Here is an 11,904-nt window from a genome sequence, read left to right as displayed (position 1 = left end):
CCATCAAGTCAGTGATGCCATCCAGCCATCTTATCCTCTGTCGTCCCCTTCTCCTCCTGCCCCCAATCCCTCCCAGCATCAGAGTCTATTCCAATGAGTCAACTCTTCGCATGAGGTGGCCAAAGTACTGGAGTTTCAGCATTAGCATCAGTCCTTCCAAAGAAATCCCAGGGCTGATCTCCTTCAGGATGGACTGGTTGGATCTCTTTGCAGTTCCAGGGACTTTCAAGAGTCTTCTCCAATACCACAGTTTGAAAGCATCAATTCTTCAGCGCTCAGCTTTCTTCACAGTCCAACCCTCACATCCATACGTGACTACTGGAAAAACCATAGCCTTGGCTAGACGGACCTTTGTTGGCAAAGTAATGTCTCTGCTTTTCAATATGCTATCTAGGTTGGTCATAACTTTTCTTCCAAGGAGTAAGCATCTTTTAATTTCATGGCTGCAATCACCATCTGCAGTGATTTTTGAGCCCCCCAAAAATAAAGTCTGACACTGTTTCCACTGTTTCCCCATCTATTTCCATGAAGTGATGGGACCAGATGCCATGATCTTAGTTTCTGAATGTTGAGCTTTAAACCAACTTATTCACTCTCCTCTTTCACTTTCATCAAGGGGCTTTTGAGTTCCTCTTCACTTTCTGCCATAAGAGTGCTGTCATCTGCATATCTGAAGTTATTGATATTTCTCCCAGAAATCTTGACTTCAGCTTGTGCTGCTTCCAGCTTAGTGTTTCTCATGATGTACTCTGCATATAAGTTAAATAAGCAGGGTGACAATATACAGCCTTGACCTACTCCTTTTCCTATTTGGAACCAGTCTGTTGTTCCAGGTCCAGTTCTAACTGTTGCTTCCTGACCTGCATATAGGTTTCTCAAGAGGCAAGTCAGGTGGTCTTGTACTCCCATTTCTTGAAGAATTTCCCACAGTTTATTGTGATCCACCCAGTCAAAGGCTTTTGCATAGTCAATAAAGCAGAAATAGATGTTTTTCTGGAACTCTCTTGCTTTTTCTATGTATAACCTAAATCAAATTCCTTATGATTATACAGTGTAAGTGAAAAATAGAGTTAAGGGACTAGATCTGATAGATAGAGTGCCTGATAAACTATGGGCAGAGGTTCATGACATTGTTCAGGACACAGGGTTCAAGACCATCCCCAAGAAAAAGAAATTCCAAAAAGCAAAATGGCTGTCTGAGGAGGCCTTACAAAATAGCTATGAAAAGAAAAGAAACAAAAAGCAAAGGACAAAAGGAAATACATACCCATTTGAATGCAGAGTTCCAAAGAATAGCAAGGAGAGATAAGAAAGCCTTCCTCAGAGATCAATGCAAAGTCTTTAACAGAGGAAAATAATGGAATGGGAAAGACTAGAGATCTCTTCAAGAAAATTAGAGATACCAAGGGAAAATTTCATGCAAAGATGGGCTCAATAAAGAACAGAAATGGTATGAACCTAATAGAAGCAGAAGAGGTGGCAAGAATACACAGAAGAACTATACAAAAAAGATCTTCATGACCCATATAATCATGATGGTATGATCACTTACCTAGAGCCAAATATCCTGGATTGTGAAGTCAAGTGGGCCTTAGGAAGCATCACTACAAACAAAGCAAGTGGAAGTGATGGAATTCCAGTTGAGCTATTTCATAACCTAAAAGATGATGCTGTAAAAGTGCTACAATCAATATGCCAGGAAATTAGGAAAACTCAGCAGTGGCCACAGGAGAGGAAAAGGTCAGTTTTCATTCCAATCCCAAAGAAAGGCAATGCCAAAGAATGCTCAAACTACTGCACAATTGCACTCATCTTACATGCTAGCAGGGTAATGCTCAAAATTCTCCAATCTAGTCTTCAGCGATATGTGAACAGTGAAATTCCAAATGTTCAAGCTGGTTTTAGCAAAGGCAGAGGAACAAGAGATCAAATTGCCAAAACTTGCTGGATCATCAAAAAAGTGAGAATTCTAGAAAATCATCTATTTCTGCTTTGTTAACTATGCCAAAGCCTTTGACTGTGTGGATCACAATAAACTGTGGAAAATTCTTCAAGAAATGGGAGTACCAGACCACCTGACCTTCCTTTTGAGGATTCTGTATGCAGGTCAGGAAGTAACAGTTAGAATTTGACATGGAACAACATACTGGTTCCAAATACGAAAAGGAGTACATCCCTGGAAGAAGCACAAGCTGGAATCAAGATTGCCGGGAGAAATACAATAACCTCAGATATGCAGATGACACCACCCTTATGGCAGAAAGTGAAGAAGAACTAAAGAGCCCCTTGATGAAAGTGAAAGAGGAGAGTGAAAATGTTGGATTAAATCTCAACATTCAGAAAACAAAGGTCATGGTATCTGGTCCCATCACTTCTTGGCAAATAAATGGGGAAACAGTGGGTGACTTCATTTTGGGGGGCTCCAAAATCACTGCAGATGGTGACTGCAGCCATGAAATTAAAAGACACTTACTCCTTGGAAGGAATGTTATGACCAACCTAGACAGCATATTAAAAAGCAGAGACATTACTTTGCCAACAAAGGTCCATCTAGTCAAGGCTATGGTTTTTCCTGTGGTCGTGTATAGATGTGAGAGTTGGACTGTAAAGAAAGCTGAGCATGGAACAATTGATGCTTTTTAATTGTGGTGTTGGAGAAGACTTTTGAGAGTCCCTTGGACTACAAGGAGATCCACCCAGTCCATCCTAAGGGAAATCAGTCCTGGGTGTTCACTGGAAGGACTTTTTTTTTTTTTTTTTTTAAGGCCTAATATTTTTATTTATTTATTTTTAAATTTTATTTTATTTTTAAACTTTACAATATTGTATTGGTTTTGCCAAATATTGAAATGAATCCGCCACAGGTATACGTGTGTCCCCCATCCTGAACCCTCCTCCCTTCTCCCTCCCCATACCATCCCTCTGGGTCGTCCCAGTGCACCAGCCCCAAGCATCCAGTATCGTGTATCAAACCTGGACTGGCGACTCGTTTCATACATCGTATTATACATGTTTCAATGTCATTCTCCCAGATCTTCCCACCCTCTTCCTCTCCCATAGAGTCTATAAGACTGTTCTATACATCAGTGTCTCTTTTGCTGTCTCGTATACAGGGTTATTGTTACCATCTTTCTTTAGCTGAAACTCCAATACTTTCTCCACCTAATGTGAAGAACTGACTCATTGGAAAAACCCTGATGCTGGGAAAAATTGAGGGCAGGAGGAGAAGGGGATGACAGAGGATGAGATGGTTGGATGGCATCACCGACTCAATGGACATGAGTTTGGGTAGATTCCAGGAGTTGGTGATGGACAGGGAAGCCTGGTGTGCTGCAGTTCATGGAGTCACAAAGAGTCAGACACGACTGAGTGACTGAACTGAACTAAACAGCACAATTCAGAGATGACAAACTGGTGACTTCAGATTAAAGTTGGGGAACTGATGATTTTGAAACCATTACCCAGGTACCTAATGAGTAGTCAGTATGTGACATCAAATAAGATTTCTGTGCTAAAAATAAAGGAGGTACTTTTATTCATTTGTTGAGATAAACCCTAAGTAAATAAGGTGATAGTTGTACCATAAAAATGCTGAGAAGAAGTGATGCTTTTAAACTGTGGTGCTGGAGAAGACTCTTGAGAGCTCCTTGGATAGCAAGGAGTATAAATCAGTCAATTCTAAAGGAAATTATCCCTGAATATTCGTTGAAAGAATTGATGCTGAAGCTCCAATACTTAGGCCATCTGATGCAAAATCCTGAATCATTGGAAAAGCCCTTGATGCTGAGAAAGATGGATGGCAGGAAGGGAAAGGGGAAACAGAAAATGAGATGGTTGGATGACATCACTGACTCAAGGTACATGAGTTTGAGCAAACTGCAGGAGATAACGAATGATAGGAAGCCTGGTGTGCTATAGTCTATAGGGTCACAAAGAGCCTGACACAACTTAGCAACTGAACAACAGCAATTCTAAGTAGCACAAAGATGAATAATCACTGTCCTTTATATAATAAACTTAAATTTTAACAGAAATGTATATATATATAATTATCTATTTTATCTATCATGTGTTAACTTTAGTGCTTTATTCTGCTTTAAGCATACAACTGAATGGCACTTAAGTCTACCTTCCAAAACAAAAACTAACTCCCAGATTCCTGGATGTCCTTCTAGTCTCTTAACTTCAGCATTAAAGAATCTACACTCATTATCATCTGAACTCAATTTGTTTTCCCTATTTTCTTGAAGAATCAGCAGTCTTCCTGTTCACCCAGTTTTATTACCTGATTGAACTTTTAGACTTTGTCTATCTTCATTCATTCTAAGTCCACCAAAAATCACTTTAAGTTTCATTTCAAAATTATCTTTTAAGCAAATATGTTTTTGCTATTTCCACCACCAACCAATAAATAGATTCTTGTTCTCATTACTTCTCAATATAATTATTATACCCACTGCCTCTAAATGGTAAGCTCAACATCGCCAATTATTACACTCTCAGAAAAAGTTTTAGTATTTAACTAAATGCAGATTGAACCCATATCATTATGTCTGTGTTTCAAAACTCTACACAATATAAGAGTACTATAATTATTAAATAAGTACGTAATCAAAGTCGCTTAGTCGTGTCCAACTCTTGCAACCCTATGGACTGTAGCCTACCAGGCTCCAACCATGGGATTTTCCAGGCAAGAGTACTGGAGTGGGTTGCCATTTCCTTCTCCAGAGGATCTTCCCCATCCAGGGATTGAACCTGGGTCTCCCAAATTGTAGGCAGACACTTAACTGTGTGAGCCACCAGGGAAGCAATTATTAAAGCAGGGTTCAAATCCCACTGTTTACCTGTATACTAAGTAACATGACAAATATTTTCCCAGGCTTTTATGTGTGAACTTTGTGCAATTTCACAATATATATATATATATATATTTTTTTAATGCAAAAGCAAAGGCTCCTTAGAAGTAGTTTACCAGAGGAATTATTAATGGTTTCTAAAATGTGTTTCTTAATTACTGTTTAATGAGGACCTCGTATGTGACAAGTCTATCTAAATTGTGTAGACACAAGAGTCAACATATCAGACTAAAATTCCTCCCTCAGGGATCTTATATTTAAGTTGAAGAAAGCAGAAGGTAAACAAAGGACTAAGGAAATGTGTATTATGTCATCTGTTGATAAGAAAAAGTAATAGAGAAAAGATACAGTAAATGTCAGGGCTGTGGGGAGGGACTTTGAAGAGAGGGAGTCATACTTTGAGAAAAGGAAACCAGGAAAGGGATCAGTAAGAAAACAGCCTATACCCTGATACTGGGAGAGATTGGGGACAGGAGGAGAAGGGGACGACAGAGGATGAGATGGCTGTATGGCATCACTGACTCAATGGACATGAGTTTGGGTAAACTCTGGGAGTTGGTGATGGACAGGGAAGCCTGGCACGCTGCGATTCATGGGGTCGCAAAGAGTCGGACATGACTGAGCAACTAAAGTGAACTGATGATGATTTGAGAAGATAAGAAACCAGTATGTGGATATGTGTGGGAAAAGCATGAGAAACACCAGTTCCCCGGGTTGGCAGTGTGGTTGGGAATAAAAGGAAACCATGGAGACAAACTAAAACTGGAAAAACTGCAATAAACGTGAAACAAAAAGGAAATGAATTTAGAAATGCGAGCAAAAGGCTCAGAATCTCCTCCAAACATGCACTTCTGCTCCTGAAATATTCTCTATGAAAAGGATCTTTTCAGAAAAGAGAGAAATAAGTATCACATATTATTAACATGTATTATATATCATGTATATTAACACATACATGCAGAATGTAGACACATGGTACAGATGAACCTATTTGTAGGACAGGAATAGATATGCAGATGTAGAGAGTGGACATCTGGACACTGGGGAGGGGTGGGATGAATTGGGAGATTAGAATTGACATATATATATATATGTGTATATATATATACACATTGCTGTTGCTGCTGCTAAGTCTCTTCAGTCGTGTCCAACTCTTCGCAACCCCATGGACTGCAGCCTACCAGGCTCCTCCATCCATGGGATTTTCCAGGCAAGAGTACTGAAGTGGGGTGCCATCGCCTTCTCCGATATATACACTACCACCAGGGACAGGGGAGCCTGGTGGGGGGCCATCTATGGGGTCGTACAGAGTCAGACACGACTGAAGTGACTTAGCATGTGCAAAATAAATAACCACTGGGAAGTTGCTGTATACCATAGAGAGTTCACCTCTGCACTCTGTGATGACCTAGAGGGGTGGGATAGGGACAGTGGCAAGGAGGTTCAAGAGAAAGGAGATACATATTTATATATATACATATATACATACACATATAGCTGACATGTTGTACAGAAGAAATTAACACAATATTTGTAAAGCAACTATACTGTCCCCAAAACAGACCTTTTAACACTTTTATTCTTTTGAAATTCTAGATGTTCTTCAAGTTTTCAAATGTTCTTTTTTCTGATAATCTTGTCCAGGTGATGGTTTTGTTGTTACTGTTCAGTCGCTCAGTCATGTCCAACTCTTCGCAATCCCATTGACTGCAGCAAGCCAGGCCTACCTGTCCTTCACCATTTCCTGGAGTTTGCTCAAACTCATGTCGATTGAGTCAGTGATAACATCCAACCATATCATCCTCTGTCATCCCCTTCTCCTCCTGCCTTCAATCTTTCCAAGCATCAGGGTCTTTTCCATTGAGTCTGCCCTTTGCCTCAGGTGGCCAAAGTATTGGAGCTTCAGTTTCAGCATCAGTCCTTCCAATAAACATTCACTGTTGATTTCCTTTAGGATTGACTGGTTTGATCTCCTTGCTGTCCAAGGGACTCTCAAGAGTCTTCTCCAACACAAAAGTATGAAAGCTACTCATTGACAATATCCTGATGATTTGATTGTACTTTTTATATGTCTCAGTAAAGTCTGGCTATAGCTAGGTAACTATCTCACCTGATGGACTCTTTCACGAAGGTACAAACTGAACTGTATCATTTTTCATTTAAAACTTATTAGAACACCAAAAAACTCTTCATATATGGAGCTATGCTTTTATATATACATGCATCTAACTAACCAAGATTCCATTTTAGTATCTTACACTACAGCATAATTATTTTACTATAATCAGAATAATTATTTTCTTATATCACAGCATGTTAAAATTCTAGTTAATTATGCTCAAACATGTTTAGTGGAGACCATCAAAGTGAAAAATATAAACAGAAAGGTTTTCTTCAGGCTATAAATAAGAACTAATGAAGTGATTCTACTTCACCGATTTTTGTCCAAACAAAGTAATTATTGTTGTCTTTCTTTTATTCATCTTGTATTGAGAAACTGTTGCAAAGAAAAGGGAATTTCATGATATCAAAATAAAACAGGTTTGTGGAAAATTTTGTCTCAGTCTACACATCACTTTTCTCCTTATTGTAAAGTCCCACCTGGATTTAGAGCAAGACCCGCAAGTGAGACTAAAGTTCCACTGGCTTCATTTTTCCCACAAAAATCTTTCAATAAAGAAAATCTTTGATCAACCTGCAAGGATATTACTATTTCTCTGAAAGATGGGAAAGGATAAAAACAAAATTCATCAAAGAAGAATGGCCAGCAGGGAAGTTCCCTCTTACACACCCCTGTCACATTCACAAACACATAGAATTGATCTAAAGGTTTTCATGGCCACATTACAGGTTGAGTGTAAAATCTTCTTTGGCCTAGAAAATATATACAAGTAATTCCTTATGATACTGGTCAAAGCTTAATTTTTCATAATTAGCTTTTTTTTATAAAAGAGAGGATTTCATCTATGATCAAGTCATGTGATCAGCAAAATATTATCCCATGAATTATAATCCTTAAATGACATGACAGGAACCATCTAGTGAATTATTGTGTTAACAAGATTAAGATGACATTCCCTTTAATATATAATAAACCCCATAGAAGAGATTCAAAAACAAACAAACAAACAATTTTCTTCTAACTCTTCTTAATTTTTAAAATATGTTATCATGATTTTCCAGAAATTTATTCAAGCACATACATAAATATATTGCTTTCTGTCCTGTAAAATCAATTACTCGCAGCTTTTAAGAAACACTCTTTTCCTGAAGTGAGCAGTTTACTCCATTAGCTTGCTGTGGGCATTAGATATCATAGCAATTACAGAAAGATGATTCAATGAATATTAATTGGTAAGAAAAATCAATGAGGCTTGGCATTGCCTCTTCATGTAAAGACTATGGTTTCCCTTATAGCATTATTATGACCATTATTTGATAATCCTTGCTGTGAATTCTGATTGATTTCTAAAATCTAGAACATAGCATCATTTACTTGGATTCTGTACTGCTTGGCATAAAAGGAATGAGTCTACTGTTGTGTTCCCTAGAGCCTCCTTCAGATTTTATATTATAAGAGCAGACTGTGTCATCTATAGAATAAGAAAAAGAAGAGATTTCATTACAGATCTATTGGGTGCCAGTTCTTAGCTTTATTTTGGAAATGTTTTCCGGGAAGCATAATCACTATGAATGTTCTGAATAAAGAATTGCAGGAGGTCAATCACACACACTTGGAGGAGGGGATGGGAAGATAAGGTCTGGAAAGTAAAGCTAAAGAATCAAAGAAAAGTTACTCATCAATGTTTTGGAAGTAAGTTTAAGCTTTCTGGCTGGTCCAGAGACCCCAGAGGCACTACAAAGGAGAGCCAGTGGGAGCTGTGCCTCTGCACCCCTTGGTGGGCCTGGGTCCCTTGTTGGTCATAAGGGCCCTGGGGGAAAGGGGCTGGACAACTGATAGGAGGAAGTTATGACAAGCTGGAATCCACCAAGACCTCTGCATCTGGCTCTCATCTCATGTAACTGTGAAACCTTCATAAAATGGCTCCTGTTTTACTCCAACTTCCCAAACTCATGATGATGTCTCTTAGATCATCTCTAACTCAGAGGCATACAGAGAAGTGGACAGGGTGAAACGCAGCTCCAGGTTAGACAGATGAGTGACTATCCAAAATCACCACATGAAGCAGTATCAGCTTTCTACTCTCCTAGTGAAGTCTTGTAAATATGTGTTCCAATGTGTAAATGTGCTTTTCAATGGCTAAATTTTTAAATAGAAAATGTGCATGTATATGTGCATATAAATATATATATGTGAAAAAACATGAGAAGTAATTAAATTAACAGAGAAATATAAGGGAATAAGAGAGAAAAAGATGAGATTCTGTTTTTAATAAAAGAAATTTAATGATTTTTCAATGGGCAATGACTATTTGAAAAGAGATTAAAATATTTTATAAAAATACAATATTATGAGGACTTAAAAATAAATATGTGGGGTAGTAAAAATAAAAATTTGATAAAAGAAAGATAAAAGCAGGAAGGAAAGGCAGGAGGTAGGGAGAGAGTGAGATAAAAAGCAAATGAACAAAAAGTGCAACAAGGAAGAATAAAACAAAGAAGGTAAGAAAGAAGTAACAGAAAAATAAAGGAAAGTAAGAAGAGGAAAAGAAAAACAGTTATAGTCATACAGTGACTAAAGAAGGAAAAATATTGGGAAATAGTGTGAAAAAGCAAGGATAAATTGTTAATTTACATTTACAGAGAAAATGCAGATTAAAATACGTAAACGATTTACAGTGTGACTTAAATTTTAAAGAATTGAAAATATATACATTTTATTTTCTGCAATGCTATAGAAAAAAAAATTAAACACTTTATTTCATAGATTGAAAGCATTCTCCAGGCCAGAATACTGGAGTGTGTAGCCTTCCCCTCTCAAGGGGATCTTCCCAACCCAGGGATCAAACACAGGTCTCCCACACTGTAGGCAGATTCTTTACCAGCTGAACCACAAGAGAAACCCATATAGAAAATTAGAGCAGACCAATGTAGCTTTTCCAAAATTACTGCAGATGGTGATTGCAACCAAGAAATTAAAAGATGCATACTTCTTGGAAGGAAAATTATAACCAACCTAGTTCAATTCAGTTCAGTCACTCAATCATGTCCGACTCTTTGCGACCCCAGGAATTGCAGCATGCCAGACCTCCCTGTTCATCACCAACTACCGGAGTTCACTCAAACTCACGTCCATCGAGTCGGTGATGCCATCCAGCCATTTCATCCTCTGTCTCCTCTGTCCTCATCCCCTTTCTCCTCCAGCCCCCAATCCCTCCCAGCATCAGAGTCTTTTCCAATGAATCAACTCTTCGCACAAGGTGGCCAAATATTGGAGTTTCAGCTTTAGCATCAATCCTTCCAAAGAACACCAAGGACTGATCTCCTTTAAAATGGACTGGTTGGATCTCCTTGCAGTCCAAAGGACTCTCAAGAACCTTCTCCAAAAACACAGTACGAAAGCATCAATTATTTGGCACTCAGCTTTCTTCACAGTCCAACTCTCACATCCATACGTGACTACTGGAAAAACCATAGCCTTGGCTAGACGGACCTTTGTTGGCAAAGTAATGTCTATGCTTTTTAATATGCTGCCTAGGTTGGTCATAACTTTCCTTCCAAGGAGTAAGTGTCTTTCAATTTCATGGCTGCAGTCACCATCTGCAGTGATTTTGGAGCCCCCAAAAAATAAAGTCTGACACTGTTTCCACTGTTCCCCATCTATTTCCCATGAAGTGATGGGACCAGATGCCATGATCTTAGTTTCTGAATGTTGAGCTTTAAGCCAACTTTTTCACTCTCTTCTTTCACTTTCATCAAGGAGCTTTTGAGTTCCTCTTCACTTTCTACCATAAGAGTGGTGTCATGTGCATATCTGAGGTTATTGATATTTCTCCTGGAAATCTTGACTCCAGCTTGTGCTGCTTCCAGCTTAGTGTTCTCATGATGTACTCTGCATATAAGTTAAATAAGCAGGATGACAGTATACAGCCTTGACCTACTCCTTTTCCTATTTGGAACCAGTCTGTTGTTCCAGGTCCAGTTCTAACTGTTGCTTCCTGACCTGCATATAGGTTTCTCAAGAGGCAGGTCAGGTGGTCTGGTATTCCCAGCTCTTGAAGAATTTTCCACAGTTTATTGTGATCTACACAGTCAAAGGCTTTGGCATACTCAATAAAACAGAAATAGATGTTTTCTGGAACTCTCTTGCTTTTTCTAAGATCCATTGGATGTTGGCAATTTGATCTCTGGTTCCTCTGCCTTTTCTAAAACCAGCTTGAACATCTGGAAGTTCACGGTTCACATACTGCTGAAGCCTGGCTTGCAGAATTTTGAGCGTTACTTTACTAGCATGTGAGATGAGTGCAATTGTGCGGTAGTTTGAGCATTCTTTGGCATTGCCTTTCTTTGGGATTGAAGTGAAAACTGATCTTTTGCAGTCCTGTGGCCACTGCTGTTTTCCAAATTTGCTGGCATATTGAGTGCAGCACTTTCACAGCATCATCTTTCAGGATTTGAAATAGCTCCACTGGAATTCCATCACCTCCACTAGCTTTGTTAGTAGTGATTCTTTCTAAGGCCTACTTGATTTCATATTCCAGGATGTCTGGCTCTAGGTGAGTGATCACACCATCATGATTATCTTGGTCATGAAGCTCTTTTTTGTACAGTTGTTCTGTGTATTTTTGCCACTTCTTCTTAGTATCTTCTGCTTCTGTTAGAAGCATTACCATTTCTGTAATTGTGCAGAATTGTGCTCATCTTTGCATGAAATGTTCCCTTGATATCTCTAATTTTCTTGAAGAGATCTCTAGTCTTTCCCATTCTGTTGTTTTCCTCTATTTCTTTGCATTGATCACTGAGGAAGGCTTTCTTATCTCTCCTTGCCATTCTTTGGAACTCTGCATTCAGATGTTTATATCTTTCCTTTTCTCCTGTGCTTTTCTCTTCTCTTCTTTTCCCAGCTATTTGTAAGGCCTCCCCAGAC

This window comes from Bos grunniens, chromosome 1 (assembly GCF_055505025.1).
Source record: "Bos grunniens cultivar Pamir isolate PY7600 chromosome 1, Bosgru_T2T1.0, whole genome shotgun sequence".
In the NCBI taxonomy this organism is placed as follows: domain Eukaryota; kingdom Metazoa; phylum Chordata; class Mammalia; order Artiodactyla; family Bovidae; genus Bos; species Bos grunniens.
The sequence above is the reverse complement of the archived record's forward strand: the minus strand, read 5'-3'. Positions refer to the sequence as shown.